This window comes from Amblyraja radiata, chromosome 37, assembly GCF_010909765.2.
Source record: "Amblyraja radiata isolate CabotCenter1 chromosome 37, sAmbRad1.1.pri, whole genome shotgun sequence".
In the NCBI taxonomy this organism is placed as follows: domain Eukaryota; kingdom Metazoa; phylum Chordata; class Chondrichthyes; order Rajiformes; family Rajidae; genus Amblyraja; species Amblyraja radiata.
The window spans coordinates 7,360,760-7,373,877 of record NC_045992.1 but is presented as its reverse complement, the minus strand read 5'-3'; the positions used below and the strand labels follow the sequence as shown (position 1 = coordinate 7,373,877).

At 45.5% G+C, this 13,118-nt stretch overlaps 1 protein-coding gene across 2 annotated transcripts in view; it reads left to right on the top strand.

The window, feature by feature from the left end:
* The first annotated feature begins 592 nt into the window (after window positions 1–592).
* The window catches only part of cdh23 (cadherin related 23), a 556,325-nt gene continuing 543,799 nt past the window's right edge, over window positions 593–13,118 (top strand). For both annotated transcript variants that reach the window (XM_033012745.1, XM_033012744.1), the window contains exon 1: window positions 593–801. The gene's annotated coding sequence lies outside the window, so the exon portion shown is untranslated. The remainder of the gene's footprint in view (window positions 802–13,118) is intronic.

The following is a 13,118-nucleotide window of genomic DNA, read 5'->3' as shown; positions in this document are numbered from 1 at the left end:
TCCAGAGATGCTGCCTGTCCCGCTGAGTTACTTCAGTATTTTGTGTCTATCTTTGGAAATTGAAGGGCGCTCGATATGTTATTATTATGGTCATGGCAATCTGAGGTTAAATGCAAAAACAGTTCCCACATTGAATGATGCATCTGGGGAATAATAAGGAACTTCAACCTCCACAACTATCCCTCACTACCAAGTCTGATATTTCACAAGACTCAATTTCACCAACTCATCAATGCTGATTGATAAGAATGAACCTATTGTATTGGGTCGGCACCCAATTTGCAATTGCTTAGGTTGATGCTTTATTTCCACCCCCCTCCTTCTCCAGTTGTAATTTGTGCAACTATTTGCACGGGAGCTTGTTCTGCTGCAATTGGCTTTGCAGGAATTCACCTTTTCCTGCAACTGAGAGAGTGACTGATCCATGGTCCCGCCCCCCCAGCACCAGGACCCAATCAGCGGCGTCCCCTCCCATCGCCGGGTGATTGACGCGGCGGCGGACCAATCGCGCGCTGGGAACTCCTCCCGGGCCCGCGTTCTGATTGACAGGGGGAGCCCTCCCCGGGGGCGTTGATTGACAGGAGGCGGGTGCTTGCAGGTAGCGCTGCTCTTGATCTCGCCGCTCTCTCTCTTTCCTCCCCTCTCCCTGTGCCATCCCCATTCGTGGCGACTGAAGCTCCCTCGGACACTTTGCACCGTGCCTGGCAAGATGCACGGAGCAGCAGCTCCTCACTCAGCTCTTGGCGAGGATGGTGGAGGTGTTTGTGCAACAGGTGGACGCTACCCAGCTCTGCAAGACCGGTAAGAAGGGGCTCAATCGATGGCAGTAGGGACCGGGGAGCAGGGTTGGATTAATGTATCGTTTACACACATATCCATTTCCCACTTGCCTGTGAGGTAATTCTATTTGTAACCAGAGCTGCCTCTTGTTACTTTGTATCGTGTCCTAAATAGCCTCTCTCATTCATCTCTTTGCATTAATTTTGTTTCCCCATTCAGTATTTTACATCCATTTGCTGCCCCATGCACTCATTTAACCAGAATGTTTTGCAAATTAAAATTCTTCCACAAAATGTCAATTTGTAAGGGAGGTGTGGGTGACGTTTATATTTATCCCATCTCAATTTAAGTCTCGTCCAGGTGACAACCCAAAGGATGAGAGGTGGACTTTTTTCTGCTAGTCTGATTCAGAGGGGCCGAAGGGCATCGTTGTACTGTCCATAATATCATGCATTGGAAACTCGGCTTGTGCAATATTTATGTAAGCAGTCGAGCGGTATTTAGAAAGAATCTGCCCCGTTTAATTTGCAATGAGAAAAGTCACAATATTTAATTCTGCACCGCGCTGTAATGAAACGAAGGGGGGAGAATACTGGACACTCAACTCCTCTTCGCGGGCGAATATATAAACCGGCCTGAGGTTATTTAATCTCCGATGTAATGAGCGGCGTTTGCGGGTTTATTTGCCCAAGGGGGTGGGAAGGGTTAAACCCCAGAGACAACAGGGTCGTTGTTAGCAGCGGGATGCAGAGCAACTCTGCGCTCCATTGCATGCACATTGGAATCTCTCCCATTGTAAGTAACTTCCCGAGCAGTGGATTACCCTGTCTGACAGTGTACAGTCTGAAGAAGGGTCTCGACCCGAAACGTCACCCATCCCTTCTCTCCAGAGATGCCGCCTGTCCCACTGAGTTACTCCAGCATTTTGTGTCTACCGGTGGATTATCTACTGCAGGTTAACGACTGCATCAGGAGGAGGTGGAATGAAGATATATTTACTTTTTTCCCTTCCTCCGGCTGCTTGCAATCAGCACGTTACTCGCACACAACGCTGTGAAAACTAATGTATGGCAAAGCCCTGGGTGCCAAATGTCAAATGCCCGTGCAATGGTCGGAGAACCTGCACTAGTTCGCCAGCCTAATCTGCCAGAACTAAGAAGAAGGGTCTCAGGTCTCGAAACGTCACATATTCCTTCTCCCAGAGATGCTGTCTGACCAGCTGAGTGACTCCAGCCTTTTGTGTCCATCTTCGGTTGAAACCAGCATCTGCAGTTCCGTCCTACACAGAACTAATAACACGTTTTATTTTACGCTGTGTGTCTTCGAGGGAACAGAGGCATTGCATTGCAAATCGTATATATCAGTGTGCATTGCAAAGGAAAACTGTCATTGCAGAATCCATGTGCACACAGACATTTCCAATCATCTTGCCTAGTGATGTAGAATTGTAGTTATGGTAGGAAAGTGAAGATACTTAATGGAGTTACCTTCTGTTGACTTGTTTGGACAGATAGAAGTCTGAAGAAGGGTCTCGACCCGAAATGTCACCAATTTCTTTTCTCCAGAGATGCTGTCTGACCAGCTGCGTTACTCCAGCTTTGTGTGTGTGTGTGTGTGTGTGTCTTCAAGATATAAGACCCTCTTAACTCGTGCAACTAATTTATTTACACGGTCTCCCCCTTTCTGGTTCCGTGTTTAATTGCAATTCAAAGCTGCAGAAATATCCGAGACATGTCTGAACAAATTATCCCAGCTGTGAGCTGGGGCTGGGAGAATTGAGTGGGAAATGAATCCTGGGTTTATTAAACAGGGACACTGAGAAAGCTCCCAATAACTGCAGTCTGTTGATACTAATCGAGTTGCTCATTGATTGGAATCTCTCTGGGCTATTGTAGTTAACGAAGGCTCCTTTATAAATTGCACCCGGCAGAATTGCCTTCCGGACTGAGTTGGACCATTCACGGCCGACAACGATACGATACGATAGAACTTTATTTATCCCAGGAGGGAAATTGATCTGTCAACAGCGGTACAACACAAGATACATGAAACATGACATTAAAGTGATGAGTGGAAAGGATTGGGGATGTGCAAAGGTTGGGGAGGGGGAGGGGGAGAGGGAGAGAGGGCAGGGGAGTCAGTCTACCCCACGACAGAAGGGGAGGAGTTGTACAGTTTGATAGCCACAGGGAAGAAGGATCTCCTGTGGCGTTCTGTGCTGCATCTTGGAACACTTTCTGTTGGAGGCACATGGGCACAATGGTCGCTTGCTTGGCTCCGAGTTAAAGTCCCATTGCAGAACACTTGGAGACTGGCTACTGTGTCTGTTTCCCTTACAATTGATGTAGCTTTACATAGCCTCTTCTCTACACCCCTGACACCGTCCCAAGGTTCTTCAGGGGCAACAAAGTCCTTTTGAAATACACAGTGGCACAGCTAGTAGACCTGCTGTCTCACGGCGCCAGAGACCTGGGTTCAATCCTGACCTTGGATGCTGTCTGCGCGGAGTTTGCAAGTTCTCAATGTGACTGTGTGGGTTTCCTCCCAGTGCTCGGGTTTCCTCCCACATACCAAAGAAGCAAGGTCTGGAATTCTCTGCCACAGAAGGTAGTTGAGGCCAGTTCATTGGCTATATTTAAGAGGGAGTTAGATGTGGCCCTTGTGGCTAAAGCGATCAGGGGGTATAGAGAGAAGGCAGGTACAGGATGCTGAGTTGGATGATCAGCCATGATCATATTGAATGGCGGTGCAGGCTCGAATGGCCTACTCCTGCACCTATTTTCTACGTTTTTATGGTCTTTTTTGGGTTAATCAGCTTCTGTAAGATTACCGTTAAAGTATAGGGAGTAGAAGGGTGGACGGTGGGCCAAAGGGCTTGTTTCCATGCTTATCTCAAAATTAAATTGAACAATGTCATTATTTGGGAAACACAGTGATCGTTACCAGCTAATGTTCCGTGGGATTTTTGATAGAGAGTAGGGGGCGCCTAATGTTCACATCCCATACACAAGACGTCACCTCTGACTATGTATTGCCCCTCCAAAACTGCATTGAAGTCAGTATTGTCTGAAGAAGGGTCTCGACCCGAAACGTCAACCATTCATAGAAACCTAGAAACATAGCAAAAAGGTGCAGGAGGAGGCCATTCGGCCCTTCGAGCCAGCACCCCCATTCATTGTGATCATGGCTGATCGTCTCCAATCAATAACCCGAGCCTGCCTTCTCCCCATATCCCTTGATTCCACTAGCCCCTCTAGATTCCTTCTCTCTAGAGATGCTGCCTGTCCCGCTAAGTTACTGCAGCTTTTTCTGTCTATCTTCGGTGTAAACCAGCATCTGCAGTTCCTTCCTACACTAGTTTTTGTACTTGGGTCTCCATATTAAATCACTTCTAAAATTCACTCCTTTGGCTGTAATGGACTCTGTAATGTTTGGAGATCATGAAAGATGCTGCATAAAGAAAAGTTATTTTTTTCATAGTTTTGAGAGACATTGCCTCTTCTGTCTTTTTTATTCACACTCTCCATCATATGCAATAAAGATCTGGTCTGCATGCAGAGCTTTATGCCACATTGGAGCTGTGCTGCTGTGCTGGGTTATTCTTTGGCGAGGAATTGCTATCTTCCTACAGAGTCTCGATGCCCCTTAACAGCGCCGTCATTGTAAATAACCTACTAAAGATAATCTCTTCTCCGAAAGTTTGCAACCAGAGGATATTTATTTGCCAATACCAGGTTTAAGACTTTATAGTTTTTATTTTGTTTCAGTGCAAAAGTGAAATATAAAAATAACTATTTTTAGTTGTTGTTGGGACAACACAAATTTGTCTGATTGGAGCACATTTCTCAAACAATAGAATCCAATAATGCTTTGTCACATATAAACTGCACAGGAAATTCTTTTTGCACATATTACACATGCGGGCACTGCCATTTTTTGGTGCCATTATTCAAAGTCCGAAACAACTAACCGATTCTTACAATTAAATAAAATTCGAAATGGTGGTAGAGCTACTGCCTCACAGCGCCAGGGACCCGGGTTCAATAGTCACCCCTGACTACGGGTGTTTGTCTGTTCAGAGTTTGTTTGTTTCTCCCGTGACCTGCGTGGGTTTTCTCTGAGATCTTCGGTTTCCTCCCGCACTCAAGACATACAGGTTTGTCCGTTAATTGGCGTAAATGTAAAGAAATTGTTCCTTGTGCGTGTAGGGTAATGTTGATGTGTGGAGATCGCTGGTCGGTGTGGACTCGGTGGGCCGAAAGGCCTGTTTCTGTGCTGTATTTCTAAACTGAGGTAGTGGCCATAAAACATTGCACATCGAGGCCATTTGGCCCATTGCATTCCTGCTAGCTTTGTGAAGGTTCCATCTGTTTTATAGGAGGAGATGATATGATCAGCAAATCGTAATGATATCCAGTGAGATTGTTCTAGTTGCTGACAACCCATTCCTGTTCTGAATGTGGCTAGACCTGGCAAAAGTCGTTGTTGTCTTCCCTACAGGACTGAGGATGATTTGTTATTAGTTTATGGCTGAAGATTGGAAGAAGATGTGTGCATTAATTTTGGAGAATACGTGTGAAATCCCATTGCTCATCACCCAGTCCTGATGAAGTGAGATCTTGGTTATTAGAGACTAGATTCTATTGCACAAATGTGTGCACGCATCTTTGTTGGGCCTGTGTTCACAACACAGCATATCCTAGATATGTGTAGGAAGGAACGGCAGATGCAGGTTTAAACCGAAGATAGACACAAAAAGCTGGAGTAACTCGGTGGGCCAGGCAGCATCTCTGGAGAAATGTATGTATCTTATTCCTCAACATCTCCCTTCATCCATTCCACCCCCACCTGTCTAACTCGGCTCCAAATCCCTGGGTGCATTATCTAAGACGGGTAGCATCGCAAGAATAGAGCAATAGGGACACTTCTTACAACAGTGAATAGAAAGTTTTGCTCACAAAATTAATTTGTGATGGTTGAAGACATCGTGGGGGATGAGAGGGCTGGTTCATGGAGTCATTCAACACGGAGACAGGTCCTTTGGCTCAACCTGCCCATGTCAACCAAGCTGCCCATCTATGCTGGTCCCATTTGCTTGTGTTTAACCCACACCCTTCCAAACTTTCCCATCCACGCTCCTGTCCAAAGACCCTCAAATGATGTTATTGCAGTTGCCTCAACTCCTTCCTCTGGCAGCTCGTTCCAAATATGTAACAAGGAGTGAAAGTCAATGCATCTCCTGAGAGTCGGCTGTGAAGCTTCATTAAGTGGTGATCTGAATGCTGAGTGGAGCCTGGACGATTCCAGTGCCAGTGAGTCTGAAGAGGGGTCTCGACCCGAAATGTCGCCTATTCCTTTTCTCCAGAGATGCTGGGTTACGCCAGCATTTTGTGTCTATCTTCGGTTTCAACCCAGCATCTGCAGTTCCTTCCTGCACTGTGCTCCTCCTGCTTTAGCCAAGATGCAACTGTCAGACATCCGTGCGTGGCAGCTCCGTGTGTGGCACTTTAACCAGAGTTGGGATGTGTTTGTGTTCAAGTCCATCCCTGGAGAAGTAGTGCTGCATGGATGATGCTGCAGTCGGGAAGCCACTCGATGCTTGAGATGTTCAGCTGAGGTCTCTGAAGTGAATGTAAAGATACAATGCCATGATTTCTGTAGAACTGGAGGGGAGTTATCCCAGGTACCCTTACTTGCATCACTTAGAATAATGCATCTGAACGCTGTGATTTGGTTCTGATTAGATTGCATTTAGTTGGGACCTAGCTGTGTATATATCAGCTGCTGTGCTCTCTGCTCTGCAACTGAAGGACTTTGGTTTAATAACACACAGTCATGAAAGAGTTGCATGGCATTTTGTGTCTATCTTTGGTGTAAACTAGCATCTGCACTTCCTTCCTACGCTAGTTTAGTTTAGAGGTACAGGACCTTCGGCCCACCGAGTCCGCGCCGACCAGCAATCCTACTCCGCGCACAAACTCTGTCCTACACACACTAGGGACAGTTTACTATTTTACCAAGCCAATTTAGCCGACAAACCTGCACATCTTTGGAGCGTGGGAGGAAACCGGAGCTCCCGGTGAAATCCCACGCATGTCACGGGGAGAACGTACAAACTCCGTACAGACAAGTATAGTCAGGATCGAACACGGGTCTCTGGTATTGTAAGGCAGCAACTCTACCGCTGCATAGTGAAATTTTGAGCACTTCATCTTATTATTATTTGCACATTTGTATTTGCTGTGCAAACTGTTTGCCTATGTTATAACAGCGGCAACACTTCAAAGCCTGTATTGGCTGCAAAGTGCTACATGTAAAATAAATGCAATTTACATTGCCTCAAATGTTTTTGCTGCTTCGCACCCCACCTCTCCATTAATGTGAGAGTGAGACTAGCTCCTGTCACTAACCAAGTAGATTAGTGCCACAGTGATCCCACATAATAAGAGTCTTGGTGGATTGTGTGGAGTGTGAAGGGTTTGCAGAAGTGATACAGTGCATCAAAATTTTGAGTAACTTAATGACTGGGTTTGTCTCCACAACTGGTATGAGATATTACAGCTATCATTGACTGGCCACTCGAGCAGACCTCAATATAATTGCTCCCACTGTTGGCAGCAGCGCCTCAGTCGAAACACAGGAACCACCCCCCCCCCCCCCCCCCCCCCCTGTCTGTGGGAGATTGTTGTGCATTATATTGCAAACAGTGGCCAATTTGCAATAACGTTGTTTCTGTGAGTGACCTGTCCATTTTGTTTTATCTTGGGGCTAATTTGTTCACTTGCCCTAATATCTCCTTATGTGACTTGATGCCAAGTTGATAACACCTGAGTTATGCAATGTTTGAGGAATGTTTTCAAGTGTTAAATCCATTGTACAAGTGTTGTTGGCTGAGTGTATAAAACAGAGCTTGAAGCTAAACCTTGAAGAAGGGTCTTGACCCGAAACGTCACCTATTCCTTTTCTCCAGAGATGCTGCCTGACCTGCTGAGTTACTCCAGTTTTTTTTGTGTCTATCTTCAGTGTAAACCAGCATCTCCAGTTCCTTCCCACACATGTAAACCGTAGTGGTATTCAACAACTAGAGAGCAGTCCTGAGCTACAATCTACCTCATTGAAGTTCTTTGGTCTGACTTTACTGGACTTTACCTTGCAATAAACGTTACCTGTACATGGTGGATAGCTCAATTGTAACTGGGTATTGTCTTTCCACTGACTGGTTGGCACACAAGAAAAGCTTTTCACTGTACCTCAGCACACATGACTATAAAGTAAGCTCAAACTAAACTCAAACTGGCTATGACTTGAAGTTGCCCTAGATGCAAGTAACTTAGCAGATCAATTTTGAGAAATGGTTACATTGTCAGAGGTCGTTTCCCTCTCCCCTGACTCTCAGTCCGAAGAAGGGTCTTGACCAGAAATGTCATCCACTCCTTCTATCGAGAGGTGCTGCCTGTCCCGCTGAGTTACTCCAGCATTTTGTGTCCATCTTCGGTGTAAACCAGCATCTGCAGTTCCTTCCTACACATTGTTGGGGGTCAGTGTTTTGGCTTGGCCTGCTCAAAGGGAGAGGGGGAATTTTTTACCGTATTCTCAAATATTTTTGCGATCCACTTTATTTATCTACTGATCTTGGTGGGGCATTTATTGTTCATTCCTAACTTATTTCAATTAATAGTCAACTATGTTGGTGTTTAGCGATGCATTTAGCAGACCGGAAAACAACAGGCAAACTTACTTCCTTGCAGAATATTTAAGAACCATTTTTGTGTTGGCTGCCAATTCATTTGTTGCCAACACCAATCTATTTCAGATGCTCGGGCCTCTGGGTATTAGTCCAGTGGCCTCACCACCACTTATTGACACTTATCATGCGTACACTGTTCCTCTTAAAATTGGGTTACGGAGATAATGGATCGAATGATATATTATTTAATTATAATATAATATGATAATTTAGGATGAGAGGGGATCTTATAAAAACATATCAAATTCTTAAAAGATTGGACAGGCTAGATGCAGGAAAAATGTTCCCGATGTTGGGGGAGTCCCAGTACTAGGGAGTCACAGTTTAAGAATAAGGGCTAGGCCATTTTGGACTGAGATGAGGAAAAAAAAAATTCCACCCAGAGAGTTGTGAATTTGTGGAATTCTCTGCCATAGAAGACCGTGAAGGCCAAATCACGATGTTTTCAAGAGAGAGTTAGATTTAGGGCTAAAGGAATCAAGGGATATGGGGAGAAAGAAGGAACGGGTTTACTGATTTTAGATGATCAGCCATGATCATATTGAATGGCGGTGCTGGCTCGAAGGGCTGACTTGCCTACACCTGCAGTGAGATTCTTTGCCAAGCATCACCGTCAAAGTGACAAAGTATTCCATTTAGCCCCCAATAGTTCCTCTTTGGTCTCAGCTCCCCCCTACCATACTGGGGCCCCCTTTGTTCTCCTACGGCTCCACCCACGCTAGGTCCGTCTTTGTTCTTGGTAGCCCCCCCCCCCCCCCCCCAACGCACCATGTATAGACCCTCTCTTTGACCTTGCTACATGGCACTTGGGTCGGTGAGAATGTTTTCAGGCCCTGGTTAATTGTGCGATCTCATGCCTAAAAATAAGCATTGAAGATCAATGTTCATAGTGGGATAAATATGTCGACTGCAACTTAAATATTACTGAAGAATTAGCCTGAAGAAGAGTCCCGACTCGAAACGTCACCTATCCATGTTCTCCAGAGATGCTGCCTGACCTGCTGAGTTACTCCTGTACTTTTTGTCTTTTTGTGTAAGCCAGCATCTGCAGTTCCTTGTTTCTTCAAATATGACTGCTTTGCCCTGTCTGAGGATGTTGAACTAATTGGGTGCTTGGGGAAATAAATTGGGAAATAAAACAGTGGAATATTTTTGTTTGTTTTTGGCAATCTGACAGATATTCATCTGATGCCCATTTCTCTCTCTAGCACACGTTTTCCTTTCTCTTGCCCTGTTCCTCTGTTTCGCTGTCTTATCTGCTTATCTGCTCCTTTGCCCCTCTTTGTTTTAGTTCTTCCCCATCTCTCCACTCTTAACACTCTCCAGTTAGGAGTAATTGATGAGGGGGATCGACAGGACCTATCTGAACAATGCTCTTGGATGAGGCTCCATGGCCGAGAGTAACACTTGAATTGTAAAATTGTCGGAAGCCGCTAACTCAGAGGATCGGAAAGAGAGCATCAAAGACGATCGAGAATCCATTGTCATCCCTGGAGATGCGGATGGCTGTGTCCTAGCAGCGTTGAATGCTGAGCTTAAAGTTCTTGCTGTTTTGAATGTGGCAGTGCCGAGTAAAACAGACAAAATGCCTCGGGATGGGTTTAGCATCTCCCTGACGTGCTTCTTCCACACGGAGCATTGACAAAGGAGAACATGATCGCACTGTAGCAAGCTGTTGCTACTGTAATAATTGCTCTGCTTTCTGTCAGAAATATAATTGAATAAATTATGCTTCCACAGGAGGTGGCCTGCTCAAGGCTTTGTGTGTGTGTGTGTGTGTGTGTAGGGGGGGAAGAATAGTTCTCAAATTATTTTTTTCTTCTTGCTTCCCATGTTCTTCGAACCAGTTCAGACATCTTTCTAACCAGTACCTTTACACAGAGGGCGGTGAGAATGTGGAGCTTGGGAGGGAGTGGTTGTCGTGAAAAGCAGAGACTGGGTTAAGAAGATATAATAAAAAGGGAGCTGCAGATGCTAGCTTGTATCCAAAGTGCTGGAATAACTCCGCGGGACAGGCAGCATCTCTGGAGAACATGGATGGGTGGTGTTCTGGGTTGTTCTACTTTGGTTCCGTCTTCACTAAGGAAGACATAAATAATCTGCCGGAAATAGCAGGGGACCGCGGGTCAAAGGAGTTGGAGGAATTGAGTGAAATCCAGGTTAGCCGGGAAGTGGTGTTGGGTAAATTAAATGGATTAAAGGCCGATAAATCCCCAGGGCCAGATAGGCTGCATCCCAGAGTACTTAAGGAAGTAGCTCCAGAAATAGTGGATGCATTAGTAATAATCTTTCAAAACTCTTTAGATTCTGGAGTAGTTCCTGAGGATTGGCGGGTAGCTTCCCCAAGCCAGACTTCCCCAAATCCCGATGTTGGGGAAGTCCAGGACAAGGGGTCACAGCTTAAGGATAAGGGGGAAATCCTTTAAAACCGAGATGAGAAGAACATTTTTCACACAGAGAGTGGTGAATCTCTGGAACTCTCTGCCACAGAGGGTAGTCGAGGCCAGTTCATTGGCTATATTTAAGAGGGAGTTAGATGTGGCCCTTGTGGCTAAGGGGATCAGAGGGTATGGAGAGAAGGCAGGTACGGGATACTGAGTGGATGATCAGCCATGATCATATTGAATGGCGGTGCAGGCTCGAAGGGCCGAATGGCCTACTCCTGCACCTAATTTCTATGTTTCTATGTTTCTATGTTGTGACCTTTCTTCAGATGTCTTCGCCTATTCGTTTTCTCCAGACATGATACCTGACCCGTTGAGCTACTCCAACACCTATTCTTTCTGCCTGAGTTGGGAAAGCGCTTGTTAGATGCAAGGGAGGAAACTTGAGGGACGAGGCATTAGATGGGGTTCATGATCAAAACAAATGTACATTTCAACCAGGACTAGTATTTTCTTCACCTGGAACATCAACTGACTTTATCCCGCCTTATCTTTCAAAGCTCTCATCCAAGCCTTATTTACTGGTGAATGAAAGACAGAGTGCTGGCGTGGCTCATTGGATCAGGCAGCACCTTTGGGAAACATGGATAGGCCACATTTTGGGTCGGGACCGATCTTCATTCTTCCAGCAACATTCCTTGATCAATTCTTGATAAAATGGAAATTTTGCAGGAATCTATTGTCCAAGCCCCCAAATATTGTCACCTCAATTTTATTTACCGTAATATCTGTATTAGGCCAATTTACTGTAATAGGCCAAGCACAGATTCCCGTGTGATCTCCCCGAACCTCTCCAATGCTGCTCTTCCAGCTATGAGGAATTCTGATAGACCAGCCAAGGATAGATCACTCCAATTCCTTGCCCTCCTTTTGTTGTTGGTTCATAAATCAGTCTGGATGGACAAACTTGCCTTCATTTTTCTAATGCATTTGGATTTAACGCAGATTCCAAGCTTGTCTCGTACACAAAGGAAGATAGTCACAAATTGCTGGAGTAACTCAGAGGGTCAGGCAGCATCTCTGGAGAAAAGGAATACATGATGTTTCGGGTTGAGATCCTTCTTCAGATACAAAAGGCGGTGCGGTGGCACAACAGTAGTGTTGCTGCCGTAGAGCGCCAGAGATCGAATCGGACTACGGGTGCTGTCTGTACGGAGTCTGTGCATTCTCCCCGTGACCTGTGTAGGTTTTCACCGGGAGCTCTGGTTTTTTGCCTGCACCCCAAAGATGTACTGGTTTGTTGGCTAATTTGCTTGGTAAAATTGCAAGTTGTCCCTAGTGTGTGTTGGGTAGTGTTAGTGTAGGGGGATCGCTGGTCGGGGCAGACTCAGTGGGCTGACAGGCCTGATTCCACGCTGTATCTAAACTTAACTAACCTAAATTAAAATGACCATATTAAGCGTTGGTGTGAATGTGGCAGCTATATCACCCTTCAGTATGATGGCAGACTGCAGTAACTAAGCTGGTGGATCTCAGCAGGAATCCAATCTAGCCTTAAATATTCATCAGCAGACGGTCCAAGATTCAATTAGATTCTGTTCATTCAGGGCCTGGATTGAGAATGTTTCACTGTGAGTATCTGAATGTGGTGCCTTGGCATGATGTTCTGCTGATGCACAATTATGTGGTACCTTACCCTTTGAAACATCTTGTGCATTATAAGTCATAGGAGCCCAATCAGGCCATTTGGCCCATCGAGTCGACTCTGCCATTTAATGGTGGCTGATCTTTCCCTCTCAACCCCATTCTCCTACTTTCTCCCCATAACCTTTGACACCTGTAATAATCCAAGAATCTGTCACTGTCCACTTTATGCACATTGAATTCTGAAGTGTGTGTGTATGTATCTATATGATATTAAAACTCTGTGGCTGGCTGGCTGTGTGTGTTTCTGCCTGACTTGTGGGTGCCTCCTCTGATTCGTTGCTACGCCAACACCAGACCTACAAACGCCCAGATTTTTTTCCATTTCGGTAGAGATTTCACTTTTCATTCCAAGTATCCACTCCTGATTAAATTTCGTCATATTTAATACACATTTTTAATAAAATCCTTCTCGCCCCCCCACTCACTCATTTTGTCGCCTCCTGCTGGCCAGCGACCATAACGGCTGCTGGCGCCCGCATCTCGCCTCAAAGACGCCATTT